Genomic DNA, 27,897 nt, shown 5'->3' with positions numbered 1-27,897 from the left:
AAGACACTAGAGCTTGCCAATATACTTTCATTGTAAAGCACATTATAAAATGAAGCTTCTTTTGGCTTCTATCAGGCCACAATAAAATAGACTAAAATGTGGTATATCCTTTCATTTCTTTTTATTTCTACGGTATTAGGTAAGATCAGTAGTGCTCAAGAAGCTATGTTCCTGTAAACAGGACAGATACTAATTTCTTCTTTATTAGTCTTTGGAGGAGGTAAATTCTGAGACATTACCTACTCAGTCATAAAACTACTAATCCACCAGTCAAACAGTTTTTTTCCCCAATTGACCATTTCAGGGAAAAAACAAACCAAGGTTAAAATATCATTTTATTCTAAATAACCACCTTGTAAACTCAGAGAATAAATAGATTGAGCTGAACTCAGAGTCTTAAGAAAATATTTATTTTTCTCTTTAGCCATTATTTACTTTAACTATGTTTGACCAAACTAACCTAACTCCATGCTTATGTAATTCTAAGCAAATTGGCATCTGTGTGTTGAATACTTATTTCAGATTTTATGCTTATCATATTGCTGTCAGCATGCTTTAAAATTATACAACAACAAAACTTTGACTTTGCTGACTTTCTCACCCACTAATGTGATTACTTTATATAATTAAAAAATCGACTATCCATACCAGTGCTTAGCCAAGGAATGGCAATTTTTTTTAAAAGCTATAATTTAAGAAAAATAATTTGACTACATTCTGGAATCTCTTTTTTTATTTTAAACCCGGGTATGTATCTAGTCAGTGCTATTAAAAGTTAACAGATCATTATAAAATCTTTTCAAAAGTAATAAAGGAGGGCCTCCCTGGTGGCGCAGTGGTTGAGAGTCCGCCTGCCCATTCAGGGGACACGGGTTCGTGCCCCGGTCCGGGAAGATCCCACATGCCGCGGAGCGGCTGGGCCCGTGAGCCATGGCTGCTGAGCCTGTGCGTTTGGAGCCTGTGCTCCGCAACGGGAGAGGCCACAACAGTGAGACGCCCTCGTACCGCAAAAAAAAAAAAAAAAAAGTAATAAAGGAATAAATGAAGAGGTTTTCACACTTTTTCCTCATGAAATGTTCACGTTGCTTCATAGTTATTTCTGTGTCTTGCTACAACTGGAAAATAGTTGTATACATAAGTGCTTCTCAGACTTTAATGTGAATCCAAATTACCTCAGATTTCTGTTAAATTTCAGATTCTGATTCAGTAGCTTTGGGGTGTGCCTGAGATTTAGTGTTTTTTTAGCAAGAATCTTTATGATAGTGATGCTGTTTCTCAGTGAATAGCAAGGGTGTTTTGAGAAAGAGTCTTCTCAGTATTGATGGAAGCCTTCACTTAAACCTAGATACATTTAATTACCTTAGTAATTGTTATCCAGTCCTTTACTCAGCAGATTTTTTAAGCGTTATCTGGTAATACTCTTAAAGCTTATGATAGTACAAAGTATGGGGTTTAGAGTTTAACATAACAGGATTCAAAAATCTCACTTCTGACTTTGAACTGGCTGATTTCTTAACTCGCTGAATATCAGGTGTTTTTTTAATCAGCCAAATACAAATGATACTACCTACATAATACTAGGATGATGCTTTATTAAACCACAAGAGGAATCTAAGGTATGCAGTGATCACCATGCAATTTAAAGTACCAGATTCCTTCTATACATCCCATGGTTCCTCTGTGTGTGTGTATGTGTGTGTGTGTGTGTATTTATATACAGTTTCCTGATTTAGAGCACCTTTACTGCCAGAGCATACATGTGAGCTAGAACAAAGCAAGAAAAGGTGGTCTCTGGTGTCAAATGTATGGGTTCAAAAGAGTACAGACCTCAAAATGAGTTCATCAGTGCCCTTATTTTGTTAACAGCTTTGTTGAGGTATAATTGATATACAAAAAGGTACACATAATGTGTATAATTTGATGGGTTTGAACATCGATGCTCTTTTAAATTCTGTATTTCAAATACCTGGTATGGCTTTGGGGAAAAATTGTAATTCAGATCCCTTTCCAAGTGACACACCATAGTGCCTTGCAAATGATAGACATAAGAAGGAATGAATCTGTTCCCACTGAAAGTTTTGTCATGGGACAACTTTCATGTTATAGGAATGGAAATTCATTTGGAGCTGGCTGGCAGATTAATTTGAAATCAATTCAAGAACTATGAATCCCTTTTGGTAACTATTATGTTTAGTTTAAAAGAACTCTGTAGGGAGATTGTAGATACCATGCTGTGCTTTTGCGTGAGTATATACATGTGTGTATGTGGATGCATGAGATTCACATGCTGATTTATGCTTTATTACTGAATTTTTAAATAGAGGAATTAAATAATTTTAACTGACAAGTACAAAATATATCAAGATAAAGCGACACATATATGCGCTTTTGTACAAACCATGGCATGTATCACAAAATATTTTAAAATGAGAAGAGTGAGACATTCTTCTTATTTTTAAATACCCTTGCCCACTTTGTACCCAAAGCAATGTACCAAAATCCCCAGGTCAGTGAAGTATTTTGTTTATTCCTGTATTTGGTTGTTATTGCTCAGTGATAGGAAAATCCTATGTCCCAAAGTTTTTCGTGTAGCAAAAGGAAGAAAAACAACTGTACATTTTATAGAATTTGGAAATTCTTAGATTGGACTGATCTGAAAGTAATAAATCATTTCTTATTGTACAACTGTTTCCCTCAAATATTAGGTAATGCTGCTAAAATCATGTATCCTCACTTTGAAGTATTCTGGTGTTCTTTTCACTCTGTGCATGAACAGGTTGAGAGACATTTAATCACTGCTTCTTGTATCAAACTTGCTTCTTTCTGTCACAGATAGATGGGGAATGAGTTGATGAAATAGGCATATTTAATCCATAAGACACATTGAATAATATCACAAATGTAACTGGAAGGATAATAACTTACCATCCTGGGAGTTTTTCTGAGGACAGAAAAATGGTAAATTGCCACTCAGCCTCCATTGTTAGAGATTGCAGGAGGTTACCCTGTCTTGGAGTTTGATGAAGCCTCTAAAATCAAAGAAACTTTTGCCAGCTTTTTGGTGGTAAAAGAATTGTCATCCTTCTGGTAGGTGGCTCTGTAAAGGGCCCTATATTTATGCCTCTGAAGTGCCCCCCAGGGCATAGCCTGAAGGAAGGAAGAAAGGAAACACTGGTCCTTGCTTTGCATAATAACATAAGTTGGCAGGACGAAGTAGGCAGGTTTTGTGCAACTTTGGAAAATGTTTCTCTTCCTCAGTATGAATTAGACTGGAGTGTCCTTAGTCATGAATGGGGACCATGGGAGATGTGGGGATCCAGGAGGAACAGATCATATCCTAAGGGTACAGCTCTTACACCAGGCTGCCTAGGTTTGAATTTACCTTTTGCTAGCTGTGTCTTTAAGCAACTTCTATGAGCTAGGTATGGTTATTATCCCCAATTTAATAGCTAAGGAAAGTGAGGCTTAGAAAGGTTACTGCTCTAAAATATCACACACACACACACACACACACACACACACACACACACACACACACACACACACACACACACACACACACACACACACACACACACACACACACACACACACACACACACACACACACACACACACACACACACACACACCCCTATTGGATGGCAGAGGTCGGCAGCATGATCTTAACCATTGCTTTCCCGTACAATTTATCAAGACTATAGGAGTTATGTTTCTTCCCAAAAGCTCTCTCTAAACCAATGTTGGCTTTAAAATCTGATGATAGCTTAGAAGTTAGAAAGTCCATACGGCGCTTAGATTGTGCCCACATTCCAATTCCAGTCCACCTCCTCGCACCCAGGGACCTCTGAGGGCCAGTAGAGAACTATGGCAAGAAGCTAGGGTGTAGGCCTCTCACCTGCACTTGAGTCCCACCTGTCACACAAGCTTGAGTAGTTTGAGAAAGTTTTTTTTTAAATAAAACATTTAATTGAGCTAATTATAAAATTAAGAGCAGTTATAAAAAAAAAACACAGACCAGATACTCTATAACATTTACCGTTACCCCCAATGGTAATATCTTGCAAAGTATAGTATAATATCACAACCAGAATATTGGCATTGATACAATGAACTCATTTCAGATTTCCCAATTTTTCCTAGTACTCATTTCTGTGTGTGTGTTTAGTTCAGTACAATTTCAACATATGTAGGATAGCGCATCCACCATTACAGCCAAAATTTAGATCACTTGCATGACCACAGGATCCCTCCTGGTGTCTTTTGATAACCTCCACTTCCCCGCTGCCACCCTCTCTTATCCCTTACCCGTGACAGCAATTTTCATGTCTCTTAATTTTGTCACTTCAAAAATATTATACAAATGGAATAATATAGAAGTTAATACTTTGGAACTGGCTTTTTCACTCAGCATAATTCCCTTGAGATCCATCTAAGTTGTTGCATGTGGCAAATAGTTTACTTTTTATTGCAAATGTATATTACTGATTCATTTATTGTGATGGATGTCCCACAGTTTAGTAAACCATTCCCCGATGGGGAGACATTTTGGTTTCTAGCGGTTTGGAGCTATGACCAATAAAGCTGTTACAGAGAATCATGTGCAGGCTTTTGTGTGGACATAAGTTTTCATTTCTCTGGAATAATTGTCTACATGAGTGATGTGCAAGTATTTCCCCCCATTCTGTGTCTTGTATTTCACTTTCTTAACAGGTCCCTTTGCACGGCCAAACTTTTAAAAATTTTGATGAAGTCCGATTTATCCATTTTTCTGTTTATGGATTGTGCTTTATGTGTCAAGTATAAAAAGTCTTTGCTTAAGTCACAAATACTATTTCCTACATACATTTCTAAAAGATTTATAGTTTTATACTTTGGGTCAATTTTGTGTAAAGTGTGAGAGCTAAGTTAATTTTTTTAACTATAGTAGATGTTCATTTGCACCAGCACCTTTCTTGAAAAGACCTATTCCACCATTTAATTGCTTTTACAACTATTTTGAAGATCAGTTGGACACGTTTGTGTAGGTGTATTTCTCAGTTCTCTGTTCTGTTGCCTCAGTCTATAACTCTATACCTCTGCCATGTCCACAGTGTCTTGATTACTGTAGTTACATAGTTAGTCTTAACATTGGGTGGTATGATTCATCTCCCTTTATTCTTGTTTGTCAAGATTGTTTTAGCTATTATAGGGCTATGTCTTTCCATAGAAATTTTAGAATAAGCTTGTCTGTGTCTACAAAAAAAAACTTGTTATTTTGGTAGAAATTGCATCAAACCTATATGTCAGTTTGGAGAGAATCGACATCTTTACCATGTTGAGTATTCCAATCCATTAACACACTTACAAGATCTTTTTTTGATTTCTTTCATCATTTTGTGCCTTTTAACAGTGCTTCACATTGGGATTAGATTGTGTTTTCATATTTCTAATACACCTATAATGTATTGTCTATTATGTTATTATGTGTTATAGACAATATTATGTACATGATTACAAAAAGAAAGGGAAAATAAGAAAAGGTCCAAATCTGCAGTTTTGAAAGGGAAGCACTTCTTAAAAAATTTAAATGACTATAACTAAATATACACCATCTGTGTATGATGTTGAAATAATTTTAAATGATAATGTTATAATTGTTTATAGAGGAATTGATAGAGACCTATAAGTTTTCATGAATGCAGAACATCTTTTTAAAGTCATGCATTAGTGCATTTTTTAATTACTCTTCTTTTGCCTGCAGTTTTATGATACATGTTGTAAAATGAAGACTGGTCCTTGCTTATATTCCTGTATTGACCAATAATCCCTGTATCACGAAACAGATGACAAATTAATTAGCAAGTACCCAGTGAGCTAAATTTAAAAATAAATAAGGAAAGATTTCTTAAGTAATTGAAAACTCTAAGGGCATTATTTTACATAAATTGGGATGGGTCTGTGTCATTTTCCCCATGTATTCAATTATTTAGCATCATTTAAAACATTAAGATTTATACAGCTTCACAGGTAATAAACTGGGTTTGATAGCTAAGATATTTATATAAAGTTCTGAACTTTACTGAGATGAGAAAAAAATTGGGGGCCATTTCTACCTCCCCTCCCCACACTGGTTCATATCTGTTGAAATATTACACCTTCTATAGAGGCATATACTTCTCAAGTTTTGTTTTTAAAGCATCTCTCTAGTTAAGCACAATGGGAAAATGTGCAAGCTTATGGGCTAGTGTAGGGGCACAGAGGCCAGAAAAAAATAAGACAGTTTGGAATCAAACAACTTGATAACTTCATGCATATTTCGCAGCGCTGTAATAAGGTCTTTCAGTTACCATGTTCTTGCAGAGCGGAGGGTGTATGGGTGTAGAATGACTTATTCATACAGGCACAAACACTCAGATACACAATTTTAGGCCTTTTATCACTGAGTAGAGTACATTGTAAGCAAGTGAATCGTTATATGATTCCTGTGCTAAATGACAAGACATTCATTGCTTTAACCCTTACTTCTGGAGTGAAAACTCCATATGCAATTCAGTATAGAGGGGCTAAACTTTAATCTTAAGTTCTAATAAGTATTTTATACTCAAACCACCAGATACAGCTATGAAAAATCTAGAGATTGTTTATATACACAGAAGCATACTGTATTAAAGTAACTATGAATCCCATTCATTTTCATTTTATACTTTATTACTTCAAAGGGAGACGCTATTGATTTTTCTGATCTCCCTGTATCAGCCATGACTCTGGAAAGAAATAGAATCTGACACAGATGGTTCAATAAAACACAATAAAGGGACTATTTTGAGAGGTGTGGGCAGGTTTAAAGGACACAAAAAGGGTTATCATGGTACAGACTACCAGCAGTAGCACATTATTATATGTCCCCCTTTCCAAGTCTGAAGTGTCAAATGAAGGAAGTCGCATTTTCTAAATTCAGTAAGAGATAGGGCAGTGGAAGAGTGGGTTTCTGACAGGGAAGTTAGGGATGTAACCTGCCACTGTGGGAAATAAGGACCAAATAAGGTGGAGGGGGATAAGAAAATAATGCCTCAGACCCTCTCTCTCCCTGCCTGTGGTCTGATGTCTGTGCCTGCCATTGGCCAAGACCACCAGAGACAAGTCATCCAGCGAGCTAAAAATATGTCATTTGTGAGGATCAGCCTTGCAGGCACTCAGCAGAAAAGAGAAGGGCAAAAAATGGGTTGGACCAGGCCAGTGAGAAAAGAGTGGAGTGAAATATTTAAATTGTTGACAGAAAGAAAACTCTACCAACCTAGAATTCTATGTCAGTAAATTATCTTTCAGAAGTGAAGGACGAATAAATACTTTATCACACAAACAAGCATTGAGGGAATTTGTTGCCAGTAGGCCTGCCTTACAAGAAATGTCAAAAGAAGTACTTCAGAGAGAAAGAAAATCATGTAGGTCAGAAACGTGGATCTACATAAAGAAAAGAAGAGCATTAGAGAAGGAAGGAATGAAAGTAAAATCAAATCTTTTATTTTTCTTATTCCTAATGATATAATAGTTATCTCTTTGTCCAAAATAATATTAGCAACAATGTATTGGGTGACCAGAGCTTATGGATAAGGTAAACAAATGACAGCAACATTATAAGTTTCGAGAAGGAAGAACAGTGAATATTCTGTTACTAGGTACCTATACTACCTGTGGGGAAAAATGGATTGGACTGGGGAACGGAGAAAATGCCTCAATTCCCTACTAGAATCGCCATCAAAACCATCCCTTAACTAGTTCAAGTTCAGCTTCACTTGAGTTAAACCATATATTATTTCATTTTACTCTCTTTCCAATAACTGAAGAAAATAGGGAAAAAATAGGGACTATAAGGTAGAAGTGAGAGCCTAACAGTTTATTTTTTCTCATGGATTAAACTGTTGCTTCTAACTTGTCTCAATCCACAGATTTAATATTTTTCGGCAGACCCCCATTTCAAGAACCAACCTTATTATCAGACTTTCCTGTTTTCAAATTGAGGATTTATTGACGTGATCCTTCCCCAAATTCCTTTTTTTTTAATTTAAAAAATAGGGATTTATACCTATCTTTAGTCTTACTCTCTTCTCCAGTTTTCTAAAGGTATTACCACAGAATCTTGAAATCCTAAAAATGTACTTCATGTACTAATGTGAAGAGAAGCATGTAGCTTTGAAGACAAATTAATTAATAATGAAAAAGGTATACGCACATGTATACCTGCGCACATATATTAAACGTGGTTCGGTAACTCAACAGACTTTTCAATACCCTAAATAAAGCTACGAAATAAAGCTAACCCTGAAACTTCACAATAAAACTTTCAGTCCTCTAAAAATGATTAAGGAAATATGAGTGCTTTAGTTTTTTGAGGCATCAATTGGATCCAACATATTATAGGAATATTTAAGCAATAATGTTTAATATAATAAGGGCTGTAGACTATTTTCAAGTAACCAGACTTCAGAATTTTTAATCACTTTTAAAAAATTGAATGGACTTTTGGAAGTAAAACCTGTATAAACCATTTTTTAAAATCCTCCTCTAAATCCAGTCCATTTTTGAAACCTCATTTAGAGTCAAAAACAATACTTTCTCTAGTTTCCATAAAGGCTTCCACTTTCAGGCTTCAGTGAGTAAGTATATTCTTATGAGGCTCAGGAAAAATATTGAGCCATATTATAAATGGTCATCACTTGTGAGGGTTTTTTTGAATTTATTTTTAAAGCGTTCTTTAGTGAGACCTTCAAAATAGAATGCCACTCAAGTAAAGACCTGTCTCTTTCACTCTATCACTCTCTCAAAGCTTATTAGAGAGAATAGCATGCGTAGCTTCATCTGCTACACAAGTCCTCTCTAACCTTCTCTCCAGCTTTGTCAGGAAACTAATGAAGTCTAAGTGTCAGAACCCCTCCATTTCATAGAACTCTTCAAAGACACCAGTGAAGCTTTCAGGTAGCCAGGTGCTTGAAACATTGGCAAAACAAAGAAGGTCCTCAAATTTTAAGCCCCAAATTTTTGGATCACTGTCATCTCTTGTTTCTTAGGATGGCCCACTTAACCTTAAAACTTTTTTAAACAAGAATTAGGAAAGGATTTTGATTTGAGCCTATAGGTTCATTGAAGCTGCAATTTAAATGTCATCCACACAGATTTATATTATTTTCATCACTCTTGCACATTAATAACTTTGTCTAGGCTTTCAATAAATACATATGTGAAATGTTTTTTGAATATTAAGTAATGACAAAGTGTCATTTAGAGCCTGTTTTTCCAGTATTCTAAATATTTAGTTAAAAGATACCCAGAATTCTTATTTGCAGATTTAAAGTCTTCTTGAACTAGAGAATTGTAGCTCTTAAATATGTTCTTTTTCATAACCCAATCACAGTAGCCTTTAAAACAAAGAGGAGCAAGTGCAAAGATAGTTGTAAACATGACATTGCTGCCATTTATTCTTCAGTGTGTTTTACCCCTGTATTGGTTTATGTGCATATATATCAATGTCCTGTATCAGGAATCTGAAAATGTTGGCCCATGGGCCAAACCCAGGCTGCCATCTTTTTTTAATTATTTACAAATTTTTTTTTAGATAATTGTACATTTACTTGCAGCTTAAAAAAAAAAAGAAAAGAAAGAAACACCCAATAGATCTTGTTTGTCATTTTACCGAGTCCCTCTCAGTGATAACATATTGCAAAACTGTAGTACAATATCACAACCAGGATATTGACAGAACAATCAAGGTACAGAATATATCTCCATCACAACAAGGAACCCCCATGTTACCTTTTTTTTGGCCAGATCCCCTTCCCTCCTGCCCCCACCTACTTCCTAACCCCTGGAAGCCACTAGTCTGATATCCATCTGGATAATTTTGTCATCTCTAGAATGTTATATACATGGATTTATACAATATGTAACCATTTAGGATTGGCTTTTTCGCTCAGCAAGATTATCTGGAGAGTCTTCCAGGTTATTGTATATCATTGGTTGTTCTTTTTATTTCTGAGTAGTATTCCATTGGATAGATGTACCACAGTTTGTTTAGCCTTTCACCTGTTGAAGGGTATCTCAGTGAGTTGTTTCCAGGTTCTGTGCACTACAAATACATCTGCAAAGAACGCTCATGTACAAGTTTTTGTGTGAATAAGAATTTTCATTTCTCTGGAATTAATGCCCTGGAGTGAAATTCCTGGATTGTATGACATTTGCATGTTTAGTGTTTTTACAAAGCTATCAAGCTATTTTCCACAGTACCATTTTCTAATAAGTTTTTGGAGTTTTTTGTTATTGTTGTTTGTTCTTTACTTTTGAGTTTTATGAGTTTTTTTATGGATTGTAGATACTAATCATTGGTTGGATATGTGGCTTTCAGATATTTTTTTCCTTAGCTTCTCTTTTTATCTCCTTAAGAGCAAACATTAAAATTTTTGTTGAAGTCTAACTTATCAGTTTTTCCGTTTTTGGGCCGATGCTTTTAAGTGTAAAATCCAAAACCTCTTCCTAGCCTTAGATCCTAAGATTTTTTCTATGTATTTTTTCTAAAATACTTAGAGTTTTATGTTTTAAATCTAAATTCGTCATCCATTAGTAGCTGCTTTTGTATAAGGTATGAGACTTAAGTGTTCTAGTGTTCTAGCACTGTTTGTTGAAAAGTCTATCTTTGCTCAGCTGAATTGTTTTCAGATCTTTGTCTAAATCAGTTGGCCATATTTGTGTGGTTCTTTATTCTGTTCCATTGATCTGTGTGTCTATCCTACCACCAGTACCACACTATCTTAATTATTATAGCTGTATATGTTAAGTCTTAAAATCTGATAGGCTTGTTCTTCCTACTTTATTCTTCTTTTTCAACATTATTTTAATTATTCTAGTTCCATTGCCTTTCCATGTAAAGTTGTCTATATCATCAACAACAAGAAACTTTGCTAGGATTTTAATTTGAATTATGTTAAATCTGTACATCAATTTGAGTAAAATTGACATTACTATGCTGAGTCTCCCAATCCATGTACACAGTATGTTTCTCCATTTATTTAGATGTTCTTTGATTTATTTCTACAGCATTTTGTTATTGTCAAGGACATGTTTTGTTAGATGAACAGCTACTTTGATTTTTGCTGAGATAGAAAAGAGTAGTATATTTTTAATTTCAGTGTCCACAATGAACCTAGGGGTTCATTGCTAGTACGTAGAAATACAATTGATTTTTGTTTGTTTATTCTTGTATCCTGATACCTTGATAAACTCACTTATTAGTTCTAGGAGATTTTTTTTTTGTAGATTGCTTGCAATTTTCATTTTCATCCCATCTGCATGTAAACGACAGTTTAATGTCTTTTTTCCTATTTGTATGGACTCATTTCATTGCCTTGCCTCATTGCACTGGTTAGAACTTGAAGCATCATGTTCAATAAGATGGGTGAGAGTAGTTCACAGTACTAGGGAAAAAGCATTTAATACTTAAACTAAGTACAAACTTAGCCGAAGGGTTTATATAAGTGTTGATAAATAAGTTGAGGAAGTTCCCCTATGTTTCTGTTTTTCAGAGTTTATTTCAGGTATCGGTATTGAAGTTAGTCAAATGATTGTAGTGCATCCATTGATAAGATCATGTGATTTTTTTCTTTAACATGTTAACACAGTGGATTACAATAATGATTTTTGAATATCAAACCAGCTGTACACCCCTGGAACAAACACTACATGATTTTATATATTTGCTGAATTTTAGGTGCTGGTATTTTGTTAAGTAATTTTGCTTTGATATTCATAAGCAATATTGGTCTGTAGTTTGTTGTTTTTGTTGTTGGTTTTTCATGCTATCTTTTTCTGATTTGGGTATCAGGCTATTGCTGGACTCATTAAATGTATTAGAATTGTTGTGTTCTCTTCCATTTTCTGGAAGAGATTGTGTAGAAGTGGTGTTAATCCTTCTTTAAAAGTTTGGTAAAATTTTCCAGTGAAACCATCTGGACATGAAGATTTATTTTTCTGAGGTTTTAAAATTATGAACTCCGTTTCATTATTAGTAATAGGACAATTCAAATTATCTATTTCTTATTGGGTGACTTGCAGTAGTTTGTGTTTTGTGAGGAATTGGTCCATTTCATCCAAATTGTTGAATATTTGTGTGAATAATTACCTATAGTATTCCCTTATTATCTTTTCTATGTCTATCAAGTCTGTAATGAGATCCCCTGTTTCATTCTTAACATTGGTAACCTGTGTGTCCTCGGGGTGTTTTTTTTGGGGGGGGTCACTATTGTTAGCACTTTGTTAATTATATTGATCTTTTTGAAGAATGAGCCCTTTGTTTCATTGATTTTCTCTATTTTTCTGTTGCCAATTTCACTGATTTCTGATCTTTATTATTTCCTTCTTTCTGCTACTTTTAGATTTATGTTGCTCTTCAATTTCTAGATTCTTGGAGTGAGAGCTTAGATTATTGATTTGAAATTTTCTCTCTTTTCTAATGTATACAATTGAAAATGACTTTTTAAATGCATTGCTTTATTTAACATACATGACAATCTTTTATGGTAGGCAGTAAATCTGGTGTTATCTTTAAAATCTGCTCCCTCTCTTAGGTACCTCTCTCAGACAGGTGTCATCAAACTTATTTGAGTTCCTTAATTAACAAGTAGATTAAAATGTAAAATTTTCTTGTAATACACTTCAAGCATAATCCCCTTGAAGGCAGGGACCAGGAGTTATTACCTTATATCCTTAATGTTGAAAATCTGGCTCTAACAAATGTTTTTTTTTCTTCCTTTGGCTGCTTTTGGGTCTTCGTTGCTGCGCACTGGCTTTCTCTAGTTGCGGCGAGCGGGGGCTACTCTTTTTTTTTTTTTTTTTTTTTTTTTGCGGGGGCTACTCTTCGTTGCAGTGCACAGTCTTCTCGTTGCGGTGGCTTCTCTTTTTAAGGAGCATGGGCTCTAGGCACGCGGGCTTCAGTAGTTGCAGCACACGGGCTCAGTACTTGCGGCACACGGGCCCTAGAGCACGTAGACTTCAGTAGTTGCAGCATGTGGGCTCAGTAGTTGTGGCACTTGGGCTCTAGGGTGCATGGGCTTCAGTAGTTGTGGCTCGCGGGCTTAGTTGCTCCATGGCATGTGGGATCTTCCCGGACCAGGGATCGAACCTGTGTCCCCCGCATTGGCAGGCAGATTCTTAAGCACTGTGCCACCAGGGAAGTCCCTAATAAATGTATGAAAAATAAATGCATATCTATTCTGCAGCTCAATGCCATTGCTTTAAATGAGTATTTGATACTATGGTCGTTCCACAGCGACAAGATTCAGAATCTCTTCTAACATATACTTGAAAACAGATTTGGTTTGCCACCCTCAAAGAATTCAGTATTTATTTTGAGTATTATAATTATCTGCAATGCACATTCCTTTCTTCTTCCCTTGTACCTTTTTCCTTTTTTTTTTTTCCAAGTGATATCATTGAGCTCCTATTGTACTCAATACACTTCTGAGAACTGATATCAACATAAATAGAAACCAGTCCTTAACATTCAAGAAGTTGACAGTTGAGTAGGAAGGTGCATTCATATCATTAGACCCAGCTACAAATGGGGCTAAGGGGAAGCTCAAAGTATCTTTATAGAGGAAGTAAACTTAAAGAAAGCCCAGAAGGATAAGGCAGCATACAATACAAAGATAAAGGATCAAAGATAAGGAAATTGCAAGCAGAGGCAATGATATATACATCGCAAAATGATAGGCAACAGGAATGAAACAGTTCATAACTCCTGTTCTGATGGAGTTTGCATTCCAGCAGGTAATTCACACATTCAACATATATCCAGCTTATTTATTATACATGCAGCAAAGTAGTGAAGCACCATGCAAGGAGAACGTTTATGGTGAACTTCTGAAGTAATTTGAGATGCATTGGTAGAAAAGTACATGAGATCACTTTAGTGGAATTCAGAGAGGTGTAATGCAGAGTTGAAAAATGAAGGCAAGGGCTAGTTTTCAAAGGGTCAATTCATCCCTTATCATATTTTCCACTAGGGTATCATATTAGTACTGAGTATCCTTCCAAGACTTACAAGGTGGGCTGAGCCCATGTGTTGATCATTCTTTACTTGTATCAGTGGACCCACTCCACTTTATGACGTTCTCTGCCCTACTCTTTGCCCTGGGAAGCTTAGCTCTTCATCATCAAAGCCTCTTGCACTCTATCAGCTAATTGTGTGACACCAGGATATCAGAGGGCACGTGGAAAAAGATTTTAAGGTATTTGTTTTTCCTTTTCCATGTGCCTCACTAAAGTCCTGCTGGTGACTGACTGTGTGTCTCTACTACTATTCTGACAACATTATTCCCTCACTTTGACCCATCAGAACTGGAGGTGGAAGGAACTTCCCGCTTTTACTATCACCTGGATGACTCACCATCCTTTATTTGGTCTCATCATCCTGCTTATACCTCTCTCCACGGCTATTTCAACAAATTGTTTTCTGCTCATGCTTTTGTTTCTACCTGTTTCATGCCAGGACCTTGACTAATATAGTATAAGAGATGCAACCATGAAATCTTCATACTGATCCTCAGCTTGCTGACATCAATGTGTTTAATTTCTTTGTACTCATAATAACTTTCTTTTATTCAGAAATCTTAAAACACCTTCATTAGTTCCTACACATTTACCTCCTAAAATGATTGAGAATCAATATATGAGTTAGGCATGCATTATTTTTACAACACAGATAACTTAGTTTTACATGTATTTAATAAGTAAGTAAATGTCTTCTGTCTTGACTCTATAGAAAGCACTGCTATATAGTACCAAGTTCTAAAATCAAATCATTTTGCAAGTGTCATACAGTTCATCGTCTATGGAAATATCAGTTAAGATATGCTTTGAGTTTTGCAAGTTGTAGCTCTTTTTTGTCCAGTGGAAAAAACTTTGAATATTTAAAAATGAATCCACAAGCCTCCAGATATCCATTTACTATTTTAATGGAAATTAAAATAATGTCAAGGCAGTATAATTTGCAGACACACACACAGAGAAATAATCTCAGGTATCAACATAGGTTGAATGGGGAACCTGGACTTCCAACCCTACCTAGTAGTAGCAAGGGAGCAACCCCCTTCCCATCTTCCAACAAAGCATTGCCAGGAAAGGCTAGCTAAAACTGAAGGTTTAAATAAGGTCTAGAGTCTGACAACATAATACCCTAAATGTCCAGGCTTCCATTTAAAATCATTCATCAAACCAAGGAAAAAAAAACTCAACTTGAATGAAAAAAGACAATCAACAGTCACCTACGCTGAAATGACATAGGTGATCAAATTATCTGCCAAGGATATTAAAACAGCCATTATAAAAAAAATGGTTCAATAAGCAATTACAAACTTGCTTGGAACAAACAAAAAATAGAAAGTCTCAGCAAGAAATAGAAGACATATAGAACAAAATGAAATTTTAGAACTGAAAAATAGAGTAATCAAAATAAAATTCAGTTGATGGTCTTAATAGCAGATTGGAGGGGGCAGAGGGCCAAATCTGTGAACAGGAAGCTAGAACAATAGAAATCACCCAGTCTGAACAAGAACGAAAATAGACTGACAAAAAATGAACAGATCCTCACCGACCTTGTGGGATTATAATAAAATATCTATGATGCATGTCTCAGAGTCCTGAAAGGAGAGAAAAAAAAGTGTTGCTGAACAAGTACTTGAAGAAATAATGGCTTAAAAATAACCTAATTTGGCAAAAGGCAAAACCCTACAGATTCAAGAAGCTGAAAAACCCAAAGAGATAATCTCAAAGAGATCCCTGCCTGCACCTGTCATAGTCAATCTTCTGAAAACTAATGATAAAGGAAAAAAAAGAAAAAAGAAAAAACCTTGAAAGCAGTGAAAGAGAAAGGACACTTTATAGGTACAAAAAAAAAATCAAATGACAGAATTTCTTATGAGAAGCCATAGAATTCAAAAGGAAATGGCATGACATCTTTCATGTGATTAAAGAAAAGAACTGTCAGTGTCCGGAAAATAGAAGAGGAGGCAATACTTACAAACATGTTTTATGAGACAAGAGGTAATCTGATTCCAAAACCAGACAAACATGGTACAAAAGAAGAAAACTACAGATGAATAACCTTCATAGACATAGAGACAAACATTTAAATTTTGGTAAATTAACTAGCTAAAAAAGAATAATAACATGATCTTATCAATTGATGCCAAAAACAAAGGTTAGACAAAGTTCAACACCCAATCATGTTAAAAAAATCTCTCAGAAAACTAGGAATAGAGGACTTCAACTTGATAAAGAACATCTAGAAAATTCTCTAGCCAACATCATAATAATGGTGAAAGATTTTAATTCCTTTTTCCTAATAGCAGGATCAAGGCAAAGATATTTGCTTTCAGCCCTGCTACTCTTTGTAGTATTGGAAGTTCTAGACAGCACAAAAATGTAAGAAAAGTAAATAAAAGCATAAAAACCAGGATGGACAAGTTAAAATTTTCCCTATTTGCAGATATTATGATGGGCAATGTAAAACATCCCAGGGATTCCACAAAATTACTCGTAGAAATAATTAGTTCAGCAAGGTCTCAGTATACAAGATGCACATAAAAAAATTAATTGTACTTCTATACACAAGAAGTGAACTACTACAAATCAAAATTTAAAATGTAATATCACCAATTTTGATAAGTTTTTTTAAATGCACCCTGACATGACGGCTGTCACAATAGAATCTAACAAAATTTTTTCAAATGAAGTTAAAGACAACTAAGTGCTACTAGAGCCATCTTACGGAAAAAACTGAACGAACCTTTTGGCCAACCCAATATAACATCTCAACCAATATAGATCATTGTGGAGAAGGGAAATGGCCTGGAAATGATTTTTCCCAAATCAATAAATTTGTGAACTTTATATAAAATCTTAGTTATCATGCCTGTTTCTTCCCAGCTTATTTATCCTTTGAAGCTCTGTTAGTCATAGTTCTTAAAATTGTTAAATAATTGTACAGTATAAGTGGGGAAAATGACTCAGGCCCATCCCAGTTAATATAAAATGCTGCAACCTAAGTGTCCATTGACAGATGAATGGATCAAGACGATGTGGCACATATATACGATGGAATATTAATCAGCCATAAAAAGAAACAAAATTGAGTTAATTTGTAGTGAGTTGGATGCACCTAGAGAGTGTCATACAGAGTGAAGTAAGTTAGAAAGAGAAAAACAAATACCGTATGCTAACACATATATATGGAGTCTAAAAAAAAAAAAAAAGGTCACGAAGAACCTAGGGGCAAGACGGGAATAAAGACGCAGACCTACTAGAGAATGGACTTGAGGACACGGGGAGGGGGAAGGGTAAGCTGGGACGAAGTGAGAGAGTGGTAGTGTATATATGGACATATATACACTACCAAATGTAAAATACATAGCTAGTGGGAAGCAGTCGCTTAGCACAGGGAGATCAGCTTGGTGCTTTGTGACCAGCTAGAAGGGTGGGATAGGGAAGGTGGGAGGGAGGGAGATGCAAGAGGGAAGAGATATGGGAACATATGTATATGTATAACTGATTCACTTTGTTATACAGCAGAAACTAACACACCATTGTAAAGCAATTATACTCCAATAAAAATGTTAAAAAAATATATATATATATAATGCTGCCATTAAGGTTTTCAATTTCTTAAGAATACACTCCTTATTTACTTTTAAGTTTACCCTAATCAGTTCTTTCTAAGTAATAGTTCACCCATTTTATGATATAGGGATTACTGGTTAGTATTAGAATAGAAGCAAGGACTGGTTTTCATTTTACTGCATGTATTTTACAACTGTAGGCTAAAGAAAGTAATTTAAAAACATGCTAATGTAAGCCTTCAATGTAATAAAAATATGCTTTTCATTTTTTCTTTTTTTAAAATTGTTTACAATGTGTTAATTTCTGCTGTACAGCAAAGTGATTCAGCTATACACACACACACACACACATACATATATACATATATATATTCTTTTTTTTTTACATTCTTTTCCATTGTGGTTTATTATAGGATATTGAATATAGTTCTCTGTGCTATACAGTAGGACCTTGTTGTTTATCCTTTCTATATGTAAAAGCTTACATCTGCTAACCCAACCTCCGACTCCATGCCTACCCCCAATCCTCTCCCCCTTGGCAACCACCAGTCTGTTTTCTGTATCCATGATTCTGTTTCATATATGGGTTCATTTGTGTCATATTTTAGATTCCACATATAAGTGATATCATATGGTATTTGTCTTTCTGACTTACTGTGATAATCTCTAGTTGCATCCATGTTGCTGCAAATGGCATTATTTCATTAATTTTTATGGCTGAGTAGTATTCCACTGTATGTATGTACCACATCTTCTTTATCCATTCATCTGTTGATGGACATTTAGGTTGTTTGCATGTCTTGGCTACTGTGAATAGTGCTGCTATGAACCTAGGGGTGCATGTATCTTTTTGAATTATAGTTTTGTCTGGACACATGCCCAGAAATGGGTGCTTTGCACTTTTATAAAACTAAAGTTCTGTATTTTAATGTGTTTATTTTTCAGAATGGTAGTTTGGGAACCTCTGTTCTTTTCCCTTTCTTTGTGCAATCACATGCATAATAGATAGTGATATTATTATAGGCATATGAAGGAACAATATGATCACAATACAAAGCACTTTTAGAAAGCACAGTATGACAAAATAAAGGTGACCTAAATATTGGAAATATGTACTGTGTTAATGGATTAGAAGCCTCAACATGGTAAGAATGTCAGTTCTCCAAATTGATCTATTTAATGCAATCCCTATCGAAATCCAGAAAGATATTTTGTTGTCTGATCTGTAGACCTATTTGTCTAAAATTTTTATGTTAAAACACAGGACCTAGAATGTGTAAAATAATTTTGAAAAATAATAATGTAGTGGGAGGAATAACCCTACCTAATGCTTAGGCATATTATGGCAGCTACAGTAATTAAGGCAGTATGGTATTGGCAGAGGGATAGACACATAAATCAATAGGACAGAGTTGCAATCCCAGAAATAGATCCACACAAATGTGCCCAGCTGGTTTTTGACAAAGGTATAAAAGTTATTCAATGGAAAGGTAGTCTTTCCACAAATGGCATTGAGGCAACTGTTAATCTGTAAGCCAAAAAAGAAAAAAGAGGGCTTCCCTGGTGGCGCAGTGGTTGAGAGTCCGCCTGCCGATGCAGGGGACACGGGTTCATGCCCTGGTCCGGGAAGATCCCACATGACGCGGAGCTGCTGGGCCCGTGAGCCATGGCCGCTGAGCCTGCGCGTCCGGAGCCTGTGCTCCGCAACGGGAGAGGCCACAGCAGTGAGAGGCCCACGTACTGCAAAAAAAAAAAAAAAAAAGAAAAAGAAAAAAGAAAACCTCACACCGTGTACAAAAATGAACTCTAAATTAATTCTAGGGAATTCCCTGGTGGTCCAGTGGTTAGGACTCTGCACTTCCACTGCCATGGGCCCAGGTTCAATCCCTGGTCAGGGAACTAAGATCCCACAAGCCAAGTAGCGTGACCAAAATAAATAAATAAATATTTTTTTAAAATAAAATTAATTCTAGATTTAAATGTAAAATGATTAAAAAAGTAGGAGAAAATCTTCATGAATTAAGGCTTGGTGAAGAGTTCTTTGGCATGACACCAAAAGCACCATACAAGAAAAAGTTTAATAAATTGAACTTTATAAAAATTTAAAACTTTTGCTTTGGAATTACCCTATTAAGAAAATGAAAAGACGAGCTACAGACTGGGAGAGTACACTTGCAAACCACATATCTAACAAAGGACTCGTATCTAGAGTATATAAAAAAATGCTAAAAACTCAGCAGTTACAATCAAAGTGGGTAAGCTGTGACAAAGCGAGAGAGAGGCATGGACATACATACACTACCAAACGTAAGGTAGATAGCTAGTGGGAAGCAGCCACATAGCACAGGGAGATCAGCTCGGTGCTTTGTGACCGCCTGGAGGGGTGGGATGGGGGGGTGGGAGGGAGGGAGACGCAAGAGGGAAGAGATATGGAAACATATGTATATGTATAACTGATTCACTTTGTTATAAAGCAGAAACTAACACACTATTGTAAAGCAATTATACCCCAATAAAGATGTTAAAAAAAAATTAAAAAAATTAAATCGCAAAGGTGCATAGATTAGAAAGCAAAAAAAAAAAAGCACTAAAAGACCATGTTATGTTTGCCTGAAAATGCGTAAATTGGAGTATTTTTTATGCTGCCACAATTTGCTTAAGATTTCAAATTTCAATGTTTATTTTACTTTTTAGCTTTGTTGAATGAATGATTTTTAGCGATTAATAAAATTAGTTTCCCCATTAAAAAATAAATAAAATAAAGTGTATATTGAATATAAAAAAAACCAAAACAAAGCACCCGGTTGGAAAATGAGCAAAAGATATGGATAGACATTTCACTGAAAAGTATATTCAGATGGCAAATAAGAATGAAGAAAAAGTAGTTCACTGTTATTAACTATTCAGCCAATTCAAATTAAGACTGCCATGATATATCTCTACCTGTTTATGACAAAAATTAATATAATGTATATAATACTATATATATATATATATATATATATATATAATGACACCAGTAAATGCCAAGGAAGATATGGAGAAACTGGATCACTCAGATTGCTGGCAGGTATGTAAAATGGTACAGACCCTCAGGAGAACATTTTGGCAGTTTCTTTTAAAAACTAAATATGTATTTACCATATGATCCAGCAGCTTTACTCCTGGGCATTAATCCAGATAAATGAAAAAAATATACGTGATTGTTTGGCAGCTTTCTTTGTAGTAACCAAAAACTGGAAATAACCAAAATGTCCTATAGAAATGAATGCCTAAACACATGAGATGGAATACTACTCAGCAATAAAAGTAAACAGGTTATTGATGCAGATAACAACTTGAATGGATCTCTAGGACACTATGCTAAGTGAAAAAAGCTAATCTCAGAAGGCCACATAACATTCTTGAAATGACAAAATTATAGTGATGGAGAACAAATTAGTGGGTGCCAGGCTGGTGGAAGAGGGTGTTTGGTGTGACTAAAGGAAGGAAGATTTCTGTGGTGATAGAACGGCTTTGCATTGTGATTGAGGTTGTGTTTACACAAATCTACACCCATGATGAAATGACAGAAATATATACAGTGTACCAGTATCAGTTTCCTGGGTTAGATATTGTGTTATAGTTATCTTAAATGTAACTGTTGGGGGAAAATGAGTGAAGAGTTTATGGAACCCTCTATACTATCTTTGAAAGTTTTTGTGAATCTATAATTAGTTCAAAATAAAAAAAAAATCCTGCTCAGCCAATTATTAACAATGGGAACTTGAGCAAGTTCCTTGGCCAGTCATTTTTATAATGACACTCCTAAAACCTATCCATTGTAGTTATTGTGGGGACTAAATGAGAGACAGAAGTGACCACAGGAAAGTAGTGGTGTGGCCTGAACTAGTGTTCACTTTGGGCCAAATTTTATGTACCTTTCACTTTTTCCAGTTAGCTTATCTTTCCACCTAGATTATAAAAACCTTAAGAGAACTATAAGTATTCTGCGTTAATGTAGAATTCATCACAGGTGCCCAACAAATTCTGATTATTGACTAAGGCTGAAAGACAATTAAGATGTACCTAAGGGCATTCAGATCCTTCGATATTTGGTGCTTTAGATATTAACCAAGACAAGTTTTTGGTATATTTGGAGCCACAATTGTTTTTGGAAACATACACTTCAGGGTTTTTCAAAATTGGCCATGCATTAGATCACCTGTAAAACACAGAGTCCTGAGTCCTACTCCCAAAGTTTCTTGTTTTTCAGGTTTCATGTGTGCTCACATTTCTAAAATGTTCCCATATGCTGCTGCTGCTGCTTCATAGATTACACTTTACAAATCACTGATAAACTGTACATGTGCCTTGGACAAAACACGGGTTTATATCTACAGGGAATTCATGGTACAGGTGTAAAGGAACTTATACTCTGGGCATTATTGCAGTCCATTGCGCAGGACACTGATGCTAACATGCAGACTTAGATCCATGTCACTCCTAAAACACTTTTATTATTATGTTTTATAAAATTGTTGGTTATATGCATATTTAGATAACCACATTAAGGAGATGAGGTGACCTATAGAGAACATTTTAAATCTGTTTTGGATGATAGTAATTTAAATATAATTACCCAAAATTAAAATCAGGGCTTGTGTTTTATTTCATATGGATTTTGTTGGGGGGAATGGTAATATTATGATGTATTCCAAAATATAGAATGTATACTTCACTATTAAAGTAAACATCATCATCTGACTCCCATATGTCAGGTTTTTCTTCCTATTTTTATCTACAGTTTATTTCTGTGCCAAGCAATTGAACGCTTGACATAGAAAAATGAGTCTGTCACTTTAACAAATGGTAATGTAAAAACACTCAAGCAAATAATTTTACCAGAGATCATTGTAATTGCAAAAGGAATATCTTTCTAAAATGTGTTACCAGTATTTCCTATAAATATCGGGCTCACCTGTTGCATTAAAAGTAAAAATAAGAAAGGAGATAAAGAAGCCTTCTCTTGGCAAAGAAGAGTTTACAAACATGCTGAACAACGTGTTACAACTGTGTTCATTTAATACAGAAAACTTTTGAGAACCATTACATAATTGATCATTAACTCAGTGTCTAAGAGGATGGTGTTTTAATAATTCTCACCAAAAAAGTTGAAGAAAGAGTAATTTGTTAATAATTCTCACCAAAAAAAGTTGAAGAAAGAGTAATTTGTTAGTAATCATAAGCTACAACAGAAATTTAGCACTTCAGGAGGATTTCTTTATTCCATTCTAAAAGTGCTCTTTATTTTAGCAGGAACCTTGTCCCATGAGAACTATACACATTCTGCCTTTAGAGCTCAGCTGCTTCATTCTGCTCTTGCTTCTCTTAGTCAGGCTGTTGGCATCATCAATACATAACTTTTGATTGGATCCCCAGGGTAGAAATTAAGTTTGGTAGACGGTGGATACATAACAAATGCATAGATTATTCTGGGCATTTATTTTTGTTCAGTGGAGTGAAGTTTTTAGTGTTGTTGAAAGGTGAAAAAAAAGAAAGGCATTTAAAAGGCTATTCTAGATCAGGATTTTCTGCTCTGTTATTTTAGAAATGTGCATAGAAGTTTCAGAAAGTCTTGTTACAGTTGTTTACTGAAGAGTTTTTATGTTTAGAAGCTTGAGAGAAAGTACTATGTCCTCTGTGCTATTCTGGTTTGGATATTAATGAGAACATAGTTGAACAACATTTGAATTCACAGGACTTGCCATGCTGGAAGCACAACCTTATATGTAGTGGCCATGGGCAGTCCTATTATGGGAAACCAACTTGAGAGAAAAGGCGAGTCTCTTGCTTCTGCGCAGGTCCTGGAATTCGAAATATCCAGGGGCCTCTACAGAATCCTGGCATCAGTTACTGTGTTGACTCACTCAGTGTTGGGATCAGTCACTTTCCCCTTACAGGACTCAGATCTTGGAGGCAATTAGCATCAGAGAAAACGAATAGGAAAACCTGAAGTCTTATTTTTTAAAGGCTGCTGAAGTTGATTGGTTTCTCATCATTCCTAAACCTACTGAAGCAATAAAGTTGGGAGAAAATTTACCAAGATTTTTATCGCTGCCTTCATATATACTTTTCTTTTTTCCAAATGCTTTGGTGGGAAGAAGTAGAGGACTGTTGTAAGTACAAAGTAACTAAAAATATTTTTTACCATGGCATAACTTTTAGTTTGTGACAAACTCACTGATTAGGCAGATTAATTTAAACTTATTATAGTAGATTGTGAGTAAGCATAAATGTTATATACACTGTACACATAATGTATGTGCAGGTGTACATGTTTCTCATTGGGAAAACTTTTCAATAGAAAATATAATCAAACACATCTTTCTTATTTAAGAAAGTACTAGAGTAATAGAATATGCATACCTGGCTTGGAGTATCTGTGACAAACCATTTAAATTGCTGTGAAATAGTTTGTGTATCTAAGTTATTATCATGATTATTTGATATTTCTGTATTAGTAACAGTTACATGTGGGATAGTGACCTGACACATATTCTCAGTGAACTAATTGCTCTATGGAAATGATATGTGGATGCCTCAAGGTTAGAAAAATTTTATCTGGCATATTGTGGGGGAAAATAAAGAACGAAATGAATTGTGATGGATAAATGGAGGTTGAGAAAAGTATTGATAAATATTTAATTTAAAAGTTCCTTTCTCATATTGCGTTTAGTATTTGGCATGTTCTTTTCTGTAGCGGGTCATGAAAATTATTTCAAATAATGAGATGATCTCTGCTGGCAAATGACCAGATACTTTTATTGAGAAAACAACAGAAAAACATGAGGGGCTTATAATCATATTTTGCAGTAAAGTCAAGGTGTTGTTTCATGTCTATGATGACCTAGTTTTTCAGTAAAACTTTTTAGTTTGGCTTTTTATATAAGCTCTACCTATGTTGTTTATTTGAAGGAAGTCAGGATGACTAATGAAAAATGTAAAAATTGACTGTGGTACAACAGTAAAAATAATATATAAAAATAATATATGAGGGGTACAGTGTCTCCCAAAGAGATGGATGAAAGAGATTATCTTTTTTTTTCCTGCCTTTGATTTGTGGATTATAGTCATTCTGAAATAGATATGAGGGCAATGCCTATAATTAAGAATGAAAAAAGTAAAAAAAAAAAAAAGAATGGAAAAAATAAATCTCTCTAAATAAGTAGCTATTCAAAACTTCTGGAAAAGAGTCACAACAGAAGTTTTGCCTTTGAGAAAAAACTGTGGAAAAGAAATTAACCTTGTGCAGTTATTGATTCACAAAAGATGCTACCAGATTTTGTAGTAAAACATTTTTATATAATTTCTTTATTTTATAAATTTCTTTGGTGAGTATCAGAATTGCGTTCTGATTGAAAAAACATCCCATTTACTAATATTACAAAAATACAATAGCACGTTTGTTCTTTGCAATACACACATATTGCTCACTTAATCGATACAGCTACAAAATTAAAACCATAAACCAGTGTGTAGAGCAATTTAGGAAGAATGGCAGAGATTTAATTTTGGAATGAAGCAAGGCAAACATACTGTCTGCTTTGTCATAGATATTCAAATGACTTTTTAAATTCTTAATCAGAATCTGAAGACAGCTAACCTTCTTGGACAATCCCTGTAGAACTTTATTATAATACATTTTGAAACGATCAGGTAATACTTAGGCTACATGACAATGAGTTTGTTAAGAGAAAATGAAGATATTCACAAGGTTATATTATACATTAACTTTTATTAGTTGACAACATAATACTCTTTGAATGTATTGACATTTGAATACAATTTTTTAAATTGCCTTAGTTTGAAGAACTTAAAAGAGTACACTTGGTTCTGTTTTAACCAAAATAGTCACCAATTAATAGGGAACATCACTGTATTAACCTAAGTATTGTTTACTTTTAGAATTACTTAAATATTGCGTTGCAAAGAATCATTCAAATAATTGATTGCAAATTATACATTTCCTTAGAATTTTTTAAATGATGCAAATTATCTTGAAGTCTAATAAAATAATCTTTTAGAATTACATTTGCAGTCTTTTAAGGGCATCTTAACTATGAAAAAGAGATTGCTGATCTAAATAGATAATATACTTGTTAATTTAATAAGAATCTTTCTGTGTCTCTTACGTGGCATAGCAGTATGGAAAATACAATAAACAATATCATGTAATAGTTACTCTAAACTTAAAAAAAAAAGACTACGAAGTGTTCTGTGCAAATTTCTGTTATTTAAGGAAGAGAGGTGTTGCTTGACACTACTCCAGCTAGACATTACTGAAATGTAAATTCATAATTTGGACGGAGATATTAATACAACTTCCTCTTTAGTCCTAAAGTATTCGTTTGAAATCTTTGTAGTCCAAGGCCTTTGCTGCGTGTGAAACAAATTGTAAAGCTCTTAACCACTTGTGTGGTTTAATAAAAGAGATTAAAATCTTTGTTCTCTGGAAAAGTCAGGTGTTCTTTTTAATTCTATTATCTTTCATCATGGCTTTACCACAAAACTAAAAGAAAGTGATTTCCCAAACTTTCTTTCCCCTTCCACCTTCTGCTGTAATATTTCCCTAACTTATTAAAAATGATTCATCATATTTTTCATTACACCATTCTTTCTTGCATTGCATATACAAGAAACATAATATTTTGGTGTGACTGTGTATTTTTATATAAACAACGTACATATTTAAATCACAGGTTTAACTTAGGTACTAAGTTACCTAAGGGAGACCTTGAAAATTAATTGGAAATTAACTTTTCTTTAAAGATAATTTTCTTTTTTTAAACCTTTTTTTGAAGTACAATTTACAATACTGTGTTAGCTTCAGGTATACAGCAAAGTGATTCAGTCATCCAAAGTTTCTGTTTATGTGGTTTATTTTCTATTTTAAATACACATCATTTTAAAAGAAACTGACAAATAAGAGTAATTACAGAACATAACAAACCATGAGGGAAGAAGTAGACCTAGGTTTTATGGGGCCTGAGGTTGAAAAAATGAAGGAAGGGGACTCTTTTAGGAAAAGTAATACAGAATTAAGAATACAAAATTAGGTAGGACTTGCAAGGAGCCAATATAAGTGAAGGGCTTCAAGACTTAAGCTTTAAAAGTTTCGTGGGAAATCACCTCTGTATGAAGAGATTCGTTGTGGGTGAATCTTTTCTCACTTATATTTTAAAATAAAATTGATACTAGTTATATTTCTTTAAAGCATATATTATTTCTCCAAGACAAGCTTTTATTTAATGCAGATTAGAGAGTTAGAAGAATTTATAATGGTAGGAATTTGACATTTCTGCCTTTCATTCTGAAAAGATACAATGATTAAAGTGATGTCAAAGTCAGTTAATGGAGGCGGTGCAGTTATTTCAGATATACAGGGTATGTAACTTGAAGGCAAGCCAAATCAGAATGAAACGGAATAATGATGACCTTGGTTTATTTTTATGCAGTACATTCAGGTTGTGATTGAATTCAGAGGGAGGCAACAGTTTTCTTTCTCACAAAGTCCTGCTATAGTCCTAGGAGATTTGTGTTCTGTTATCAAGGCAGTTGGTTCATATAGGAACGTTTTGTTGGGAAGGTCATGGGCTGCAGTATGGGAAACGAGAAGACCTTTTTTTAATTAAATGCAACCAAGTACCATAGCATAATTTCATGAAAATATTTGTCTTTCGGGAGTATGGTCCATGCAGCAGACTGATCTTCAAAACTCAAACGTGCAAATAAGTAAACACCTGTGCTCTTCATTTTTTCCTCATTTAAAAACATCTATTCGTTAAACTTCCTTGGAGTTTCACGCTCTACAATCTTGACAGTAATATTCATAATGTATTTGGAGTTCTGAAGTTTAATTTTAACACAGATATGAAAGTTAGGTTGGCAGTGCTATAGTATACTTTATTATTTTGCCAGTTTGGAAGGGGTTTGTCTACTTGTGTCACATGTAGAATTGTCCTTAACATCTTTATGTTTGTAAAATGTCAGACTCCCTGTAGTTAATATTGTGAGTGAAAACGTCTGTCAGAGATTCTGATATCCTCTCTTGAAGGGGAGAGTAACCCTGCATTTTGTGAATCACTCATATGCAAACAATAGTTTGAAGATTAGCAGCTAAAGTGATTTGGTTTGTTTTTTCCTGAAACTTGAGTATCAAGAGCTTGTTTTCCCATGTATTATATAGCATATTAGAATTTCGCAAGTGCCTTTT

General features: G+C 34.8%; 1 protein-coding gene and 1 non-coding gene across 2 annotated transcripts in view; both read left to right on the top strand.

Moving 5' to 3' along the window:
* The window catches only part of DMD (dystrophin), a 2,251,544-nt gene that overhangs the window by 93,497 nt on the left and 2,130,150 nt on the right, over positions 1 to 27,897 (top strand). The gene's annotated exons all lie outside the window — the stretch shown is intronic.
* Positions 19,469 to 19,541, top strand: TRNAG-UCC (transfer RNA glycine (anticodon UCC)). Its single transcript has one exon. It is a non-coding gene; the product is annotated as a tRNA-Gly (tRNA).

The sequence above is a fragment of the Orcinus orca genome, chromosome X (assembly GCF_937001465.1).
Source record: "Orcinus orca chromosome X, mOrcOrc1.1, whole genome shotgun sequence".
NCBI lineage: Eukaryota > Metazoa > Chordata > Mammalia > Artiodactyla > Delphinidae > Orcinus > Orcinus orca.
Note: the sequence above shows the minus strand (reverse complement) of the source record. Positions and strands in the feature narration are given on the sequence as shown.